The sequence below is a fragment of the Cupressus sempervirens genome, chromosome 3 (genome assembly GCF_028749045.1).
Source record: "Cupressus sempervirens isolate cs-2001-9-10 chromosome 3, ASM2874904v1, whole genome shotgun sequence".
Lineage (NCBI taxonomy): Eukaryota > Viridiplantae > Streptophyta > Pinopsida > Cupressales > Cupressaceae > Cupressus > Cupressus sempervirens.
The window spans coordinates 1,034,648,395-1,034,655,566 of record NC_143120.1 but is presented as its reverse complement, the minus strand read 5'-3'; positions in this window follow the sequence as shown (position 1 = coordinate 1,034,655,566).

Below are 7,172 nucleotides of genomic sequence, written 5' to 3'. Positions count from 1 at the left end.
TTGATTCTATCAAAAATATTATCTCCATTATCTCCCCCATACTTCTTTCTCCCCCTTTTTGACATTGATGTCAAAAGGGTTATACACTTATAGTGTGTTTGTCAAAAAATGTTTTGTGGACCTCAAGCATAATTTTCAAAGTTGCATTCCAATTGTCACAAGCTACCTCCAATAATTTGTTTTGGATGGTCAACTTTGCAACAAGGTGAAGTAAGCTTTCATGAGTAGAAAGATGCATATCTTTCTTCATGAGTGTTTCAAAAAAAGCTAGTTCCTTGTGCAAAATCTCTATATGTGGAGTCAGGATAGAATGGATGCTAATCAGTTTAGCCTTTATGTTTACCTCATCTGCATGTAGCACTGCTAACTGACTCTAGGAGTTCAGGAGATTCTAGAAATGTTTCTCACTTTGGGTTGGAGATCTTGGTAGAGTTATACTAGATGATTGCATATGACTCTCCAAACTCATTATGTGGCTCCTGATTTCCTGTGTGAAGAGTGTTGGATTGCACAATTTGGTGCACAAAGAGGAAATATTCTCTAGTACCTTTTTCACATCATCAATTTTGGTCACTAACTCAACTTGTAATAGTGCAATCACACTTAATATCTTTTCATCAATGTTATTTTGAAACTTTCTTTTAGACCATTCAAGTAATTTCACATTTGAATCTAGGTCTCTATCATTAACCTCATCAACTAAGCTAGTTAATTGCTCTATGATAGGCTTTGTTTCTTCTAGTGCTAGTAGGCTAAATGCATTAAGAAAAATGTCCTTGATATCTAGGATGGATTTCTTCTACCTATGCTCTTGGTTGAGAAATTCTTGATTTTTCTTCTTTGCAAGAGCATCCTGGAGTATGCTCTTCTATTCAATACTAATGGTTGCAAAATCAAACTTGGGCAACTCAATCACTTCATCCAAGTTCACATCACCAAATGATGTGACTTAATCTACCTTAAATGTGCTTGGATTCAACATTGATGATTGTAGGGGTATAGCTTTTATACTTGACCTATGAAGAGCTTGACTTGGAGGAGTAGTCATTTCTAGCAAAGTTACTAGTGTTTATATTGCCAGTTGCTCCTTAGGTTTTAAAGTAAAATCTATCTCTTTAATCCTATCCTTTTCTTTCTCTAAATTCTTAGTTGCACCTTGATCTTGTGTTGTAGATGCAAGAGTATCTACTAACATGTTGGAACTTGTGTTGTTTCCTATGCATCTATAGAAACTATTGGTATAGACACAATGTGTACTAATTTTCTAATATAGGTCATGGATGGCTCTTTCCTTTGATATACTACAAGAGGTAATGTAGGTTGTATCATGGTGGATTGAGGAGGGACTATAGAGGTCTCTTGTTTATGAACTTCCTACCCTAAAGATGTCTTGTCTACCTTCTCAATCTCATCATCACTTACTAGTACAAGATTTTCACAAAGTTTAGCTTGGGTAGTGGATTCTATTAGTATCTTCTTTAAGTCTTTATTTGTAAGGGGATTGATGTTCTAAGTGATAGTATAAAAAAAATCCTTAATATTTATAGTCTCAGTGTCTGTATTCAACTCATGTTAAGGATTGGCACTTGACACTTGACACTAGTGTATCTAGTACACTTTGTTCTATTTTTTGCTCATCCTCAGCTAGTGCCTATGTATCTTCATGTGTCTTAGTGCCTTCCTCATGTGAAACTATCTTAGTCTCAACTATGGTAGCCTCAGTTACTTATTGTTCATCTTTGTCCTCACCTACCTAAATAGGTGTCTGCACTATTTCCTTGGGTGCTATCAAACCATATAATGACTTCCACAACTAGGTGGTCTTCTATACAACATCCTCAATATTATTCTACAATATGTTGAATTCCCTATTTAGGTGCAAATTTCCCAGTGTGCTTCTTTATTGCCTTTGTCATTTTTTCCCTATCCAATTCTGGCATCACTTGTGCAAGTGTAGTATCTTTGATTTGTCTTTCTATATTGAGACTATATTGCCACTTTTTCTCCACTCTATTAGATAGTTCCTTTGGTAGAGAATTTCAATCTCAATTGGAGATAGTTTGAATATTTCCATCATGGCATATATTAACTCCTCTACTTGGTTCATCTCAATTTTTTCAAGTTTATCAAACTCAATGTGTGTGAGACCAGATAAATCAACATTATTCTTTATGTTTTCACATATATCATCTAAATCTGAGGAAGGACAGTGAATTACCACTTTAAATTGGCTATTGCCATTAGATTGTGTCCTCTCTTCATCATATTCTATTGATCTTAGAATGGTTTTGACAATTGAGTGTTCACACACTTAAGCTATTTGCTAAGTTCATGTTGAGCTAGAAACATATGCTGAGTATAATATATGCAAGTGCCAAGTTGCAATAGGTGTTGAGTCAAAAAGATAGTAAGTGTTGAGTCATTTAGATGTCAAGCAAACAAACAGTGTTGAGCAAGTATGTGTGCTGAGTGAATAACGGATGCCGAGTAGTGAATAATAGATGCCAAGCATATTCAAGTGCTGAGCTAGACAAAAATTTAGTATGTGCCAAGAAAAAGTTTTATCAAGTGTCGAGTAACATATAATCAACAAATGAGTTTGTGCCTTCATAGACTAAGATGTAAAAAATTTTGCATGCTAGCTTATGGATCGATCTCAAAGATTAGAGATAAGATCAAACCTATTTGATTCCTTATGTAATCAAGATGCAACCAATTAGAAAAATAGAATGCTAAAGAGGCAAAAAGGATGAATCTCAGCTATAGATTCATACCTAACCCTAAGTCACAAAAACCTTTTAAGGAGGTCAAAGCCCCATAATTCAATAGAGTGAATAGAGTGTGAATAAGAGAAGAAAAGAAGGAACAAAGGGTGAAGTGTTAAGAGGACATACAAGGTGACTTAGTAGATTGCAAGATTATTTAGAAGAATAGAGTATTAGTACTATAAATAGCTTCATATCAGATGAACAATAATCAGATTGGATTGAATAGTGATCTAGAATTAGCAATAACAAATTGCAAGTGATTAGGTCAAACATTCTACTATACCCTCTAACAATTGTATGAGTAGAATGAAATCCTATGGAGATAGATTGGTTTAACAACCATTGTATAAATCCTTTAACAGGGTGACATTCCAAGTGAATGTTTTGTAAATCCTTTAGATAGGTACACTTTTAACAAGGTGTAAGAGCCTTTAACAGGGTAGGCCCCTCACAGGGTAGACCATGGCTCATGGTCAAACATTGTAACCTTGACAAGTTCATTATTACTGCAGTGATAAGTTGTGGGTGTCATCCCCACCCAGTTTTACCTTCTTATTTTGGAGGGTTTCTGGGTTATCAAATCTAGTGTTAACTATTTTCATGCATGCTTTTACTTTCATGTTATTTAATTATGTTACATGCATGAATTGTTTTAAGTTAAAATTTTTATTGGTTAAAGCTTGTTACTTTTGATTCACCCCCCCTCTCAGATGTATACTTCCCACTTGTAAATTCCAACAATTGGTATCAGAGCTAAGTTCTCCTCAAGAGAAGCTTTACAGCTTGGAGAAAAGATTTAGACATGGAGGTCTACAAGCTTGGGAAGATTATAGTGAACCAAGAGATTGAAATACATCTCATTCTACATTCTTTGGAAGAAGCTAGGGAAGAACTAAGGAAATCCCTAAAGAGAAGAAAAGACATTGCCATAGCTGAAAATGATACTCAATACAAGGAAATTGACACCACTAAAGTATTTGCAAATAGAGACTCAAAGGAATTTGATGTAGCAATTGCAAACCTAATGGAGAAAAATAGAGCTCAAGCAGAAGAGATCAGAACTCTCAAGATTGATCAGGAATCACAAGCCATGATGCTATGTGAAATAACTAAATAGAAGAAGAGAGCCATTGAGGATAAGGTCATGATAGAAGATGACAAGAGAAACTTAGCCAACAGATTATAGGAGAAGTCAACTGAGCTTTCCAGAGTTTCCAACATCCAGCTATTGGCATTAAGTTAGTATTGCCATTAGTGACAACACTTATCCATATTAGTATAGCTACCGAGCTCAGCATTTAATTCTTTACTCTCACCAAGCATTCTAGTATTAACCAATCTTTGAAGAGTTTATCAGTTTACACCAAGAAGATAGTGTCTATCGAGTGAATATAGGCAATATGAAGATCAGTAGTATTTACCGAGCTTCACAATGTCTACCGAGCAAAAAGTTTGTGTCATGCAGATTTTGTGTAAATCGAGCATTGGGAGAATTAGTGCTTACCAAGTCATACTACATCTACCGAGTCACCAGTGGTCATTGAGTTTAGAACTACATCGAGTGATTAGTATGGACCAAGCCTTCACTTCTATTGAGTGCATGACTATGCCGAGTAATGCAGTAAATGCCATGTATCAGAAGGTCATTGAGTTAGTACAGTGAACCCGAGTAATTCACTATTGGGACGACTTTGTAATTTATTTTTTACTTATGTTTTGGCCAACCTTGCAGATATGTAAATTTGAAAGGTATATATGTAAGGTATATTTTAAGATATCATGTATGAAGAGAAAGAAATGTAATGAGAAGTATATGCGAAAGATTATCAACAATAGTTCAAGGAACACAACAAGGTCAATTCAGAGGTAGAAAAGTTATATCTATCACATGAGGTGATAAGTGCAAAAAGGGATCTTATCAGCAATCAGTTGTAAGAAGATCCACTACTTCATCTTAATAGGCGAATCAATTTTCTAAATCCTCTAACAAGGTAGACTTAATAGTCTTTGTTCAAATCTCTTAACAGAGTGCATACTTCAATGTATGTTTGCAAATCCTCTAACAAGGTGGACCTAGCAGTCCTTTGTGCTCCTAACAGGGTAGATAACCATAAGTGGTCAATGTAAGCCTTAATCGGCCAACTTTATGTTGTAGTATTGAATTTTTGTGGGTATCATCCCCACCCCAGTTTTACTTTCTATTTGGAAGGTCTCTAGGTCACCAAAATATTGTGTTCTTTTCTGTGATGAATGTTTTAACTTCCACTATTAATGCATACAGTAGCATAGATTGGTTTGTGACTAATTCAAAAGAAGAATTTAAGGTTACTGATTCACCCCTCCCCTCTTAGTAACCTATCATATATTGAATATTTCCAATAGCAGCTAGATACCCTAAGCCAAATGATGAATGCCCATCATGAGTTGAATGTCAAAGACATTGAAATCTACACCCTAAAGTTATAGAATGAACAACTACAAAATGATTTGAGGAGAGAAAGAGAAATTGTAGAGAGCTTCAACAAGCCCAACGAAGCCATCAAGCACTTTGAGTAGCTACTAAAATCTCCAAGATCCAGCAATGACACACCAAACTAGGATATACCAGCACTAAAGAAGGATAGTCATCCGAGACTACTAAACAAAGAAGTGAAAAAGGTAATAATTCAAAATCCACTTGTCATTTTTGTGGTAAGAAAGGACATACTACTAATGTGAGCAGGAGCAAGAATGCAAATCAACATGACAAACCTAAGAACATGGGTCACTATCATGAATGCAATAAGGTCATTAGGCACATGACTGTAGGATTAGAACCATCAAGACACCTAGATTTGAAGGACATTGCTACAACTGCAAGAAGTATGGACATAGAGCCTTTGAATGTAGATCCAAGCCTATGTTGTCACCAAACAAACCAACAAAGACAAAAAGTCATGGGCACCACTACAATTGGGACTGCAACACTAGGTAGAACTATCACTACTATCAAGAGTATGGACACATCACTGAGAATTGCATAAGAACACAATTCAGTGGAAGCTACAATAGATGGTTGAGACAAACAACATGCTTTAGTTGTTTGAAGACTTGTCATATCAACAAGCACTTCCCAACAAGGACAAAGACACCTAACTCAAAGTCAAATAAAGGAAAAAGCAAGATAGATGTTGAGCACATCAGAGGAGAAATGAATAAGACATGGAAGAAGAAAGATGGATGCAACACATCAAATGAAGGAATCACTTCACCTAAAGGGGCAAGTGGTCATACTTCATCAAACTAAGCCAAAAAGCATGTGGGACTGATATTTAAATGCTTTATCATACATTAGTTCCTAGAATAAGTTAGTGCTAAAAAGGATAGATCAACATGAATAAAGATGCAAGGTTAAATCTTCAAAGTTTTCACATTGTCACCAAGTAAAGAAAGTTGCCTTCAGATGCCAAGTAAAATCCTAGTGTATGCCAAGCTACCATCCAAAGTTAAATGAAGCCGAGTTAGTAGTGGTTTTTGAGTAAAAGGAAATACTTATTGAAGCCAAGTAGGGGAAACTCCAGTGAATGCCGAGTGTTGGAAAATCAATGGAAGCTGAGTGAAATACAAATTGTATAAGAAGCTGAGTGCCTAGCTATGTATGCACTAAGAATTTAATGCTATGTATTGAAGGGTATAAGGTCAATTTTTCAATCATTTCTCATCACAAAAAACACATAGCAAAGAGCGAATGAAGTGAAAAGGAAATTTCAAGTAAGGATGAAGCATTCAAGTAGATTTTAACAACAAGTCAGAGTGATATCATTGATTCAAGGGATTTACTCAAGTGCTGAGCTACACTATTTTGAAATTATTAAACCTTAGTTTGCAAAAATGGCTTCTAGCTCAAAAAACCCTAAAGAGAAGGATCCCTTCAAAGTCTAGCTAGTTAGAAAAGATGTTAAACAACCAGATTTCAAGCCAATCCTAGAGGTGGCATATAAGAACAACCCTGCTAGTACATTATCCATCATCCCACCAAAAGTTATTATGGTCCAAGATGTCAGAAAGTGCTACAATTGAAAAGTTGGAAGTATAGGTGACATGGAGATTCATGAAGCCTACAATAAACTATGTGGTAATGACACATTGAAGGAGGAATTCAATATTGTTGAAAGGAAGGGACTTACTCATGCCCTAGATTTCCTAGTAGTCTTCAAGATGGAGTGAATTAGGTTAGTATTGAGCAAAATTCACAATGGTTGCTTATGGTTGGAAGGTGGACCTATCAAAATAACAAAAAGAATCATCCAAGGGTACCCAAACCTAGATTGGCCAAAGACTCTAAGAAGTGAGTCCATGGAGGTCATTAAGAAAAACATTGGTACACAATGGAATAAGAGGGGTATGATAATAGAAACAATCAAA